Raw genomic sequence first — 11,582 nt, 5'->3', positions numbered from 1 at the left:
GACCCGAAGCATTCTTCCAAGAGCGCATCCTTTCCTCGGAGAGTGTACTTCGCGGAAGTACGCGAATCAACCACACAGGATCACTGCTATCCTCAGGTGACAGGCTCACTGTGCTTGCCGGCAATCTAAAGTGATCTGTTTTGTCTTTGCTCTTGCATGCACCCCGTTTTGATGAAAACATTAATGTACTGCCCTTGACTTAAAATCTTGTTAATTTAAATTTTTTTTCTCTAACTTTCATAAAGTTTTTTCAAGTGACTGTTGCCTTGCCTGTATTATGGACGTTCTGTTTCCATAAAAACTGGGTTACAGCTTCATGCTGCCCACTTTGTGGCTTGTGTTAGTGCTGCGCAAAAATGCTTGTACTGCTTTGCTTATCTTACTCAAGTTTCCGAGTAATTTTCACAACTTCTGGTGTATATAATCACGATATTAGGAGCAATAACACCACATGAAAAATCTTTGGATGTACACGACGTGGTGCTGCACGCCGTTTCTATGACGAGCATCAGATGTTGTTACTATGTTTCCAGTTGGTTTGTTGGGCTTTGTGGTGGGTTGGGGTGGGCAAGGGGGACGTTGTCCCTTTTATTTCCTCATACGTTTGGCTCTTTACTTATTTTTTCTTTTTCTTTTTCTTTTTTTTTTTTTCTTTTTCCTCTCTCTCTTCTTTCTTTCACTATACCATGGTCCATTGCTTATGGAGATTACTTTGCGGTTTCAATCAGAGGGTCACAACCTTACTCTGCTACAGTTACCTAAGACAGTATAAATGACAAATGCCACATGACACCAGGCGGTTTAAACGGCATAATATTAAGATAATTACCTGGAATGTACGTGGCTTAGGAGGGCAAATTAACGTTCTAAATTTTCTCACACTTAAAGAACCTTTCCGCTGATGGTCCTTCTGCAGGAGACACACCTACGCATAGATGATCATCTAGACTGCGTAAGCCTTGGTCGGGACAAGTCTTTCACTCCCATTTTAATAGTAAATCTAGAGGCACCGCAATTCGATTATAAACGAGTCAAGTTCATCCCAGATAACATACACGTGATCCAGGTGGTCGTTATGTTGTAATTTCAGGTATGCTTTTTCAAACACCTGTTGTTTTGCAAACGTGTACGCCCCAACTATGACAGCAAATTTCATGTCCACAATCTTTTCACATATACCAATTTGTGATACTCACAAGTTAATATTAGGAGGGACTTCAATTGTGTTACTAACCCTGTTATTGATCGCTCTAACTCCAAAACCACGCCACTGCAATGTCGGACTCTATCGGTCGTTTGATCAAATTGGCTGTGTTGACCCTGGCGTTTCTTTCACCCCAGTGGTAAGGATTTTCTTATTACTCCACTGTCCATCAGGTCTACTCCGTATTGACTACTTCTTTTATTGACAAAGCTCTTCTATCTTCTGTTATTTCCACACAATACACTGCCATTGTCATCTCTGACCACGCACCCCACATTTTAGATCTTTGTTTCCCGTCAAGCTCGCATAGGCATCAAGGAGGATGGAGCTTCAATTCAGGCTTACTTGCTAACGCAGATTTCTGTGATTTTGTTTCCACAAACATAATTCATTCTTAGAAACAAACCGGTCTGATCACGTACCCCATCGCTCTTATGGAACGCTAAAAGCGTTTATTCGTGGGGGCATTATATCTTTCAGTGCACATTTAATCAAAATAGAAAATTGAAACAGCAAGAACTAATGGACCAATATTAGATATAAAAAGACAGCAGGCCGCAGCAATCAATCCAGTTTGGCAACCAGCGCCTGCCGTTGCAAAATGATTCAATTTATATCACAGGGAAGGCAGAATCTACTAAGACGTACAAGAGCGACTTATTATGAGCATGGAATAAGGCTGGCCGCATTCTAGCCTCACAATTGCGACGTCAATACGCTGCCCGCTTCATATCACAAATCTCTGACTCTTCTCAAAACCTAACACTGACCCGTCAAGTCTAAACTCAGAATTTTCTTCCTTTTATTCCACGCGCTACAAATCACAGCCCCCTCCTGACACCTCTGTTATACTCTTTTCTTAACAACTTAGACTTCCAACTGTGAATGAAGAACTGGCAAACGTTTAGATGAACCCCTAAGTCTGAGAAATCACTTCCTGCAAATGCAGAGTATAAAACGCCAGGCCCAGATGGTTACCCAGTGGAGTTCTTTAAGAAATTCTCTGCACAGCTCGCTCCTATACTTTTAGAAGTCTACAATGATTCTCTGGAACGCGGTGTTTTGTGACTTGCCTCCCAAGTATCATTTCAGAACCAACAGGTTTTATCCTTGGCCGTCAGCAGTCAGTAATGTGCAAAGGCTTTGATGTGATTCTTTCTCCCTCTGCTTTCCATCCCCAGAGATGGTGATTTCCCTGGATGCAGAGGGCGTTCGACCGTGTAGAATGGCAATATTTATTTGCGGTTCTACAAATTGGTTTCGGCCCCAAATTCACTCTTGATTCGCCTATTGTACGCTGCCCCTGTAGCTAGCGCAAAACGAACTCTGACGTTTCTTCTCCTTCCTTCTCACACGTGCACTCGTCAGGGATGCCCCCTTTCACCTTCACTATTTGCACTGGCCATCAACCCCTGTCTATTGCTCTCAAGGGCCCCCAGCATTCTCAGGTATCTTAGAGGAGGCATGAAGCACAGTGTGTCACTGTATGCCGATGACCTATTGCTATATGTACAAGACCTTGTAACTGTGTTGATGCAATAGTGGATCTGCTGAAGACTTTTGGCACTTCTCAGGGTACAAACTGAATATTGCTAAAGTCCTGTTTCCCTGTATCAGTCCCCAAATCCACTCCCCAGGAGTCCTGCCCTTCTACTTCTCCCCCAATGGTTTTAAATATTTAGGCGTGAATGTCTCATTCTCTAAGTTCCCTTCAAAAATAATTTCATTAAACTGACTGAAAATATCAACTAAGCCTTCAAAGATGGCGCACACTACCCCTCTCACTTGTTGCCGAATTGAAACAATCAAATGAATGTTTGCCTCGAATACTTTTCTTTTTCAGACCCCCTCTTTTCTTCCCAAATTGTTTTTCAAAGCATTGGATACCATTTATTGTCCTCCTCTGGCTGGCAAGAATCCAAGGATCCAGAAAAGAATTTTGGAGAGTCCCAAACTAGCAGGAGTTTTGCCTTACCCATATTTGTTGTATTATTGGGCGCTAACATCCAAATGCTGAAGAAATGGTGCCATAGCCCATATTGTGTGGTGTGCCATGGAAGCTAACTCTTGTACTTCAACCTCACTCCCTGCATTACTGTTTGCACTCCTTCCTGCGCCCTCCCAATACACCAATAACCCTGTTGTTCTCTCATCACTGAAAATCTGGAAACGTTCAGGACTCATTTGGATTAAAATCCCCATTGCAACACCTTTTGTTTTACCTTCCAGCATAGAATAACATTTACCACGTTGGAAGAGGATGGGCCTGGTCTCTTTTAGTGACCTTTACATAGATAAGGCCTTTAGAAATATGGCCATCTTTCTGCAAATTGGGACTCCAAAAGTGGATCTATTCATATTTCCAGTTGCGCAATTTCACCAAAACACACTTTACCTCATTTCCTGTATTACCTGAAAAACTCTGTTAGAAGGTATCATTTCCTCCTCAGCATCAAAAATACCATCTCTTCAATATATAGTCTCCTTTCATCTCAACTCTGCCCTCCTTCAGTGCTTAGGGGTGTTGGGAAAGGGACTAGGTCTTGCACTAGATGAACTGGTGGAGAGAAGTTTTACTCAATCTAGTACTTGCATCTGTGCACGTATGAGACTCATTCAATTTAAGTGGTCTTCAAACTTCACTACACAAGGGCCAGACTGAAAAGACTATTCCCTGATACAGATGTCTCTGCATCAGGTGCTCTCAATCTCCAGACCATACACACACTTTTTTTCTCCTGTCCTTAGCTACACTCTTTTTGGACATCCTTTTTTGACACCCTCTCTGTATTCCTAATATCCCTGTGTCCCCTGCCCCTTGATTGGTATGTTTGGTGTGTCTCCCATTGTAGGAAGATTTAATAGCTACCAAGCTGATTTTATTGCATTTACCGCTCTGATAGCCAAACGTCAGATACTGCTACAGTGGAAGAGCCCAAGCCGCCTAACACAACTCCTGGTTAGACGATGTATTGTCATTCTACACCTAGAAAAAATCTGTCAAGGATCCTGAAGAAATTTCATAAAAACTGGGACCCGCTTCTTTCCTATGCAAACTATCTATCCGGAGCAATGGTAGTTACCCCCCCCCTTTTTTTTCTTTTTTTTCCCCTTTTATTTTAATTTAATTTTACTTATTTATTATTTTTTATTTTTTTTCTCCTTCTGAGGGAGGAGATGGGTGCAAGTTAGACAAATGGAAGGTACATGTTCAGTATCTGGTTAAAGAGTGATGGAGGGAGGGAGGGGTGGAAGTATGCGTTTCTGGTTGTTAAAAAAAGCAAAAGAATGTCAAACCTGCTACCCTTTGTTATTCCCAATACAGTCAAAAAAATGGACAAAAAAGTCATAGTATAGTAGGCTGAAAAAGTCATAGTGTAGTATGTCGAAAAGTGATATAAGTCATAGTTTAGTATATCAAAAGGTGATTAAAAGTCATATTATAATATGTTGAAAATTGATAAAAGGTGATAAATAAAACAATAGAGACCATGTCTCAACTGTCACCCATCACAACATGCCACATGCCAAAGCATAAAAAAGGTTATATAAGGTAATACAAAAGTCTAGTACAGTATGTTGAAAAAATAGTGATAAAAAGTTATAGTTTATTATGTTATAAAAGTGATAAAAAGTAATAGTATAGTATGCTATTATGTCAAAAAAAGTCAAAGTATGTCGAAAGAAGTGATAAAAAGGGCTAGTATCGTATGTTGAAAAAGTGTTAAACAGTCATAGTATAGTATGTCAAAGCCACATTATGGTATATTGGAAAATGTAATAAAAAATGTCATAGCATAGTATGTGGAAAACTGTGATATAGAAAAGTCATAATATAGTTGTCAAAAAAAGTTATAGTATGTCACAAAAACTCATAGTGTAGTAGGTGAAAGAAGTGATAAAAGTCTATTTTTGTCAAAAAGTGATAAAAAAGTTATGGAACAGTTATCGATAAAGTATTAAAACGTCATAGTATAGCTGTCGAAAAAAGTTTTTAAATCATAGTAAAGTATGTCGAAAAAATAGATAAAAATCATAGCATGGAATGTCAAAAAAAGTCATAGTAATATTATAATAGTACAGTGCCTTGCGAAAGTATTCGGCCCCCTTGAACTTTTCAACCTTTTGACACATTTCGGCTTCAAACATAAGATATAAAAATTTTATTTTTTGTGAATAATCACCAACAGTGGGACACAATGTGATTTCTTCCCATTCTTCTTGCAAAACAGCTCGAGCTCAGTGAGGTTGGATGGAGAGCGTTTGTGAACAGCAGTTTTCAGTTCTTTCCACATTTTCTCGATTGGATTCAGGTCGGGACTTTGACTTGGCCATTCTAACACCTGGATATCTGTATTTGTGAACCATCTCCTTTTGTAGATTTTGCTGTATTGGGATCATTGTCTTGTTGGAAAGTAAACCTCCGTCCCAGTCTAAGTTCTTTTGCAGACTCCAAACAGGTTTTCATCCAGAATGGTCCTGTATTTGGCTGCACCCCTCTTCCCATCAATTTTAACCATCATCCCTGTCCCTGCTGAAGAAAAGCAGGCCCAAACCATGATGCTGCCACCACCACGTTTGACAGTGGGGATGGTGTGTTGAGGGTGATGAGCTGTGTGGCTTTTACGCCAAACATATCGTTTTGCATTGTGGCCAAAAAGTTTGATTTTGGTTTCATCTGACCAGAGCACCTTCTTCCACATGTTTGGTGTGTCTCCCAGGTATCTTGTGGCAAACTTTAGACAAGACTTTTATGGATATCTTTGAGAAATGGCTTTCTTCTTGCCACTCTTCCATGAAGGCCAGATTTGTGCAGTGTACGACTGATCAGTCTTCTCCTTGTCTGAGCTGAAAGTTTACAGGGACGGCCAGGTATTGGTATATTTTTCATGTTGTCTGATACTCCTTCCATTTCAAAATGATTGCTTGCACAGTGCTCCTTGGGATGTTTAAAGCTGGAAATCTTTTTGTATCCAAATCCGGCTTTAAAATTCTCCACACAGTTTACGGACCTGCCTGGTTGTTCCTTGGTCTCATGATGCTCTCTGCGCTTTTAACAAACCCTGAGCCTATCCACAGAGCCGGTGATTTATCAGAGAACTGACTCACACACAGGTGGATTCTATTTATCACATCAGTCATTTAGGTCAAATTGGATCATTCAGAGATCCTCGCTGAACTTCTGGAGGAGTTTGCTGCACTGAAAGTAAAGGGCCATAATTTTGCACGCACCACTTTTCAGTTTTTTATTTGCTAAAAAAGTTTAAAATATCCAATAGATTTCGTTCCACTTCACAATTGTGTCCCACTTGTGGTGTGATTCTTCACAAAAATAAAAATGTTATATCTTTATGTTTGAAACCTGAAATGTGTCAAAGGTTGAAAAGTTCAAGGGGGCCAAATACTTTCGCAAGGCACTGTATGTCGAAAAAAGTGATAAAGTCCCAGGATAGTATAGTATAGTAGTATGTATGGTATGTATGTATGATATGGTGTATGTCAAAAAAGTCATAGTATAGTATGTCAAAAAAACAATTGATTAAAATAATCATATTATAGTGTGTAAAAAAAAAAGTCAGTGTAGTATATCAAAAGAAGTGATAAAGTCATAGTATAGTTGTAACAAAATGATTAAAAAGTCAAGTATAGTAGTTAAAAATGTGATTAAAAGTCATTTAATAGTATGTTGAAAAGTCTTAAAAAGTTATAGTATAGCATGTTGATAGTCATATTTTGTTTCTTGAAAAATAGTGATAAAAAGTCATAGTATAGTATGTTGAAAAAAGTGATAAAAAGTAGTATTATAGTATGTATAGGAGTCGAAAAAATGATTAAAAAAGTCAGTGTAGTAGTCGTAGAAGTGATAAAAGCATAGTATAGTTTGTCAAAAACTGATAAAGTTATAGAACGTATGTCGATAAATGTGATTAAGTCATAGTATAGTATGTTAAAAAAGTTTTTAAATTCATAGTATAGTATGTCGGAAAATAGAAAGTAATAGTATAGTATGTCGAAAAAAAGTCATAGTAAATTATGTCGAAAAAAAGATAAAAAAGTCATAGTGAACATGTCAAAAAGTCATCGTGTAGTATGTCAAAAAGCCAGTGATAAAAAGTCAAGTATAGTATGGTCAAAAAAATGATTAAAAAGTCATAGTATAGTATAATAATCGAAAAATGTGTTTAAAAAGTAATTGAATTGTATGTTGAAAAAAGTCTTAAAAAGTTATAGTAATGGATGTTGATAAAGTCCTATTTAGTATGTCAAAAAGTGATAAAAACGTCATATGTCGAAAAATTGTAAAAGGTGATAAATTAAAACAAATAGAGACCATGTCTCAACTGTCACCCACTCATAACATGCCACCTGCTGAAAGAAATAAAAAGTTATAATAAGGTGATACAAAAATCATGTACAGTATGTTGAAAAACTAGTGTAAAAAGTCATAGTATAGTATGTTAAAAAAAGTGATAAAAGTAATAGTATATATATTTTTTTTAAAGTAATAGACAGTATGTCGAAAAATATACAAAAGTCATTGTTATTTCAAAAAAGTGATAAAAATTCATAGCATAGTATGTCAAAAACAAGTGATACAAAATTCATGGTATAACATGTGTGAAAAAGTGACAATAAGTCATACTATATTATGTTGACAAAAGTGATATCATATTATATCATAGTATAGATTTAGAAAAAAATAGTATAGTATTTGAAAAGAGTAATGAATAGTCATGGCATAGTATGTGAAAAAAAGGATACAAAAGTCATATTTAGTATGTCAAAAATTGTCATAGTATGGACAAAAAAAGGAAAAAACAGTCATAGCAAAGTATTTAGTATGATAAATATAGTATGATGAAAGAGTCAAATATAGTAGTTCATAACAAGTAGTACAGTAGTAAAGTATGATAATAAAAAATCATTAAAAAGAGTCATAGTACACCACAAAAATTCCTAAAAGTCATAGTACAGTAGGTCATAAAATCTCATAGTAAGTATATATCATAAAAAGTCATAGTACAGTATGTCATAAATCTCATAGTATAGTAAGTATATCATAAAAAGTCATAGTAAACAGTATGGTCATTAAAATCTCATAGTATAGTTAAAGTATATCATAAAAAGTCAGATAAACAGTATGCTACAAACTGTCATAAAGAACTAGTATCGTACGTATGTCAAAAGTCATGGTGGCTTGTGTTGTAAAGCTCTTGAGGGTTTCTAAGAGTCCATGTCCATTTAGCATCTTGTCCATTGACAGCAGTCTAATGAGTGGGAGCGGACGCAACTATCGCCATGCCACGATGTTAAGGACATTTCCACCCCTAGCAGCTAGGGCATGTGCACCAGCTCCACATGACTGAGATATGAATAGAACAGGTGCACATGGATTCACTTCACATCATTTAACTGTAGGATTTTCAAAAGTTAATTTGTCTACACAATGCAACACACAAAAGTTTCATGAAACCAAATAATTGGTTAATAGAACAAAAGTACTAAATATTAGAGATTTCTTTGTCATTGGTGGACAATGTTCCATGTACAGTCACTCATGCTTGTTTTTCTTCTTTTGTCTAACGTCATTACCTCATTATATGTTCCAACTATTTAAAGAAAATGTGGTTCCATCTATTTCGGAATGTCCTGTTTTATTACCAAATGGTTTTTGATGAAAGATTTAGGCCACTGAATTAAAGTCTACCTAACACTTCAAACTACAGGACATGTTTACACAAACAGTATTTAGAAATGAGTAGGTGTTTTCATTTTACTATAAAACTGTTTATTTTTATGATCCACAACACTCTTTGGGTGATCCATTGTTCTTTGCACAGATTATATAAAAAATAATATTTACAAACTAGCCACTCCCAATTATACTGTAAACCAGTGGTTTTTCATCAATTTTAAGAGGCACTGCATGACTACTAGTTTTATAAAGTATAATTCTGGAGTAGGGCCCAGCCCAATGGTTTCTTGTAATATTTTGAACAGAACACAATTTCACTAGAAGCCATTTTTCTTCCTTTTCACATTTTTCAAACACATTTCCCTCTACACTTTTGTAACAAAATCTAGCAATGCCTTAAATAAAGGCTCAACAATTTCTAATCTCGGAAACATTAGTTGCTCACGGTTGCTAAGATGGAGGTATGACCTCAGCACACTGCATGCCTGTTCTGCCACAATGAAATACTGTGCAGTCCTCTTTACAGCTCATCTCGTTTCACCGGTTCAGACTGGTCCATCCACCTTGAGTTTCAGTCATTTTCAACATCTTGCCATCTTCATTGTGGTCCTGGTTATTAACATGTCCTTAATGATCTGTCGGCATCAAACCCTGGCAAGACAGACCTTTGCCCTCTTTAACTTGGAGCATGATGAAGGCTGAAAACTGGAGAAAAGCATTGCAATGTGAAAAGCACGTTTATACCCGGCTGTTCACATAAGATTTAGAGGGAGAACTATTTAGTTGTCTGCTTACCTCCTCTAGAGGTACCTCTTTGTCAACCGTTGAGGTCCATAGCAGGAAAGAGGGGATCAGGGCTGTTCCTAGCCACACAAACATGTAGCCTTCAGGAACACCCTTCTGCAGCTCACTACTCCAGCTCAAAGAAGCAACCGCACTCCTGGGAATTCTCCGCGGAGACCCAAAAAGAGAAGAGAAAACATATTTGAGGGTAAAAAGAAAGTGTGTTCAGAATGCAATCGGAGCGTTCCTATGACTCACCTCCATTTTCACCATGTCCCCAGTGTGTGAACGACCACCTCCCTCTCTCGCCCACACACATGCCACTCAAACCTTTCTCCAACCCAGGATCACCTTATTCGCTCCAAGAGTTTGATGGAAGGTGAGTCATAGTGGTCCTGGAAATGGACCACAAACTGTCACCACTTCTTAACAGTGGGGATTTTTTTAAATTCTCAACTAAACATTTTTCATATATCAAAACCTGAGCCAAGCAGACAGTATGTACTGTTGTCAGGTACATAAAATGGTATGATATCTGCAGTTCTAAGGCCCGCTGCAATCTGTCGGACAAGGAGCCAGCAAGGATACATGCATAAACCAGAGGAGGAGGATGCAGTTAGCAGCGGCGCTCACGAGGAGTACAGCAGGGTGCCGTCCAACATGGAGCAGTTATAACGATACTGAATCAAATCGTTAGTTCACTGTCACTTTGCAATCCTCTCGGGCTTTAGGTGATTTAATGTCGACTGGGTCTTCAGGGTTGTGGAAATCAATGACGTGAATGTGAAAGACCAGCACAGCAGAGCTAGGATGAGGTCCCGACACGGGAGGAATGAAAATAAACAGGGTAGTATTACAAACAAACAAGACTAAGAAGACGTGGGCCATTCCAAGTGTTTTGAATCCTCCCAATTCGTGTTCAAACTCACCAACCCCTCTTGGCCATACGCCAGGTGAGGGGGATGGTAATCTTTCTCTTCTCTCCGATGCACAGCCATGCAGGGCTTTGTCCATCCCGGTCGATCACATATCCCTTGCCGAGTAAGTGTTATAGGTGTCTGTTTCGCTTGTAGCTGTCAAGGGAAGAGTTAAAGGGGAGTAAGGATTTTGAAGTATGATTGTATGAGCTACTATTCATAGTCAGTGTATGTCTATCGCACATGGCACCAGAACACCCAAGGTTACAGAAGCAGGCAGCAGTACCGGCAAGAAGCTAAGCCATGTATTGCTGTGGACAGGGCAGCAGTTAAATGTAATTTAGGCACCTATATATCAGTCTATGTGTATGCAAAATTAGATATTTTCACGAGCTTACCTTGATGTTAGACAACCCCTTCCGACTGGGAACTAAAGCCTTATCTATGCTATCTTCAAACCCATCCGACTCTTGACAAAACAATAGTTTTTACCGCACAGAACACGGAGATGTTGGTCCACTGCCTCAGACAGCTAGTTGGTTAACCAGAACTAACTCTTTAAATGCACTTTTTTGTCAAAAGGAGTCTGGTTGGCTTTGAAAAGAACATAATGTACGGCTTCAGTTCCCTGTCCGAAAGGGCTGTCTGAAGACAAGGTAATGTGGTGAACAGAGCTAAGTATATTGTACACTGAAACTGAAATGGATGTATTTCTCTGTTGCCACGGGCACAGCAGTAATGCCAAGCTTCTGTGCCAGTACCTCTGTCTGCTTCTCCAAACTTGTGGTGTGCCGACTGCCATCTAACGTAGGTAATAGGTACTACCTGATCAGACTTCCAGCGGAGTCGAAGATGCGTTCTCTGTTGCCATAGGTGACACGGAGACGGGCTGGACACAGCATGCCGAACTTCACTCCTCGTTTGTAGAGAAGCCCTTTGGTCTCGTTGAATGCTCAGCCACACTGAAGTCCTCGAAAATGCG

At 38.7% G+C, this 11,582-nt stretch overlaps 1 pseudogene; it reads left to right on the top strand.

Annotated features, from left to right (window-relative positions):
• The window catches only part of LOC116703233 (peptidyl-prolyl cis-trans isomerase FKBP10-like), a 64,099-nt pseudogene that overhangs the window by 50,315 nt on the left and 2,202 nt on the right, over positions 1–11,582 (top strand).

Source organism: Etheostoma spectabile, chromosome 15 (genome assembly GCF_008692095.1).
Source record: "Etheostoma spectabile isolate EspeVRDwgs_2016 chromosome 15, UIUC_Espe_1.0, whole genome shotgun sequence".
NCBI lineage: Eukaryota > Metazoa > Chordata > Actinopteri > Perciformes > Percidae > Etheostoma > Etheostoma spectabile.
Note: the sequence above shows the minus strand (reverse complement) of the source record. Positions and strands in the feature narration are given on the sequence as shown.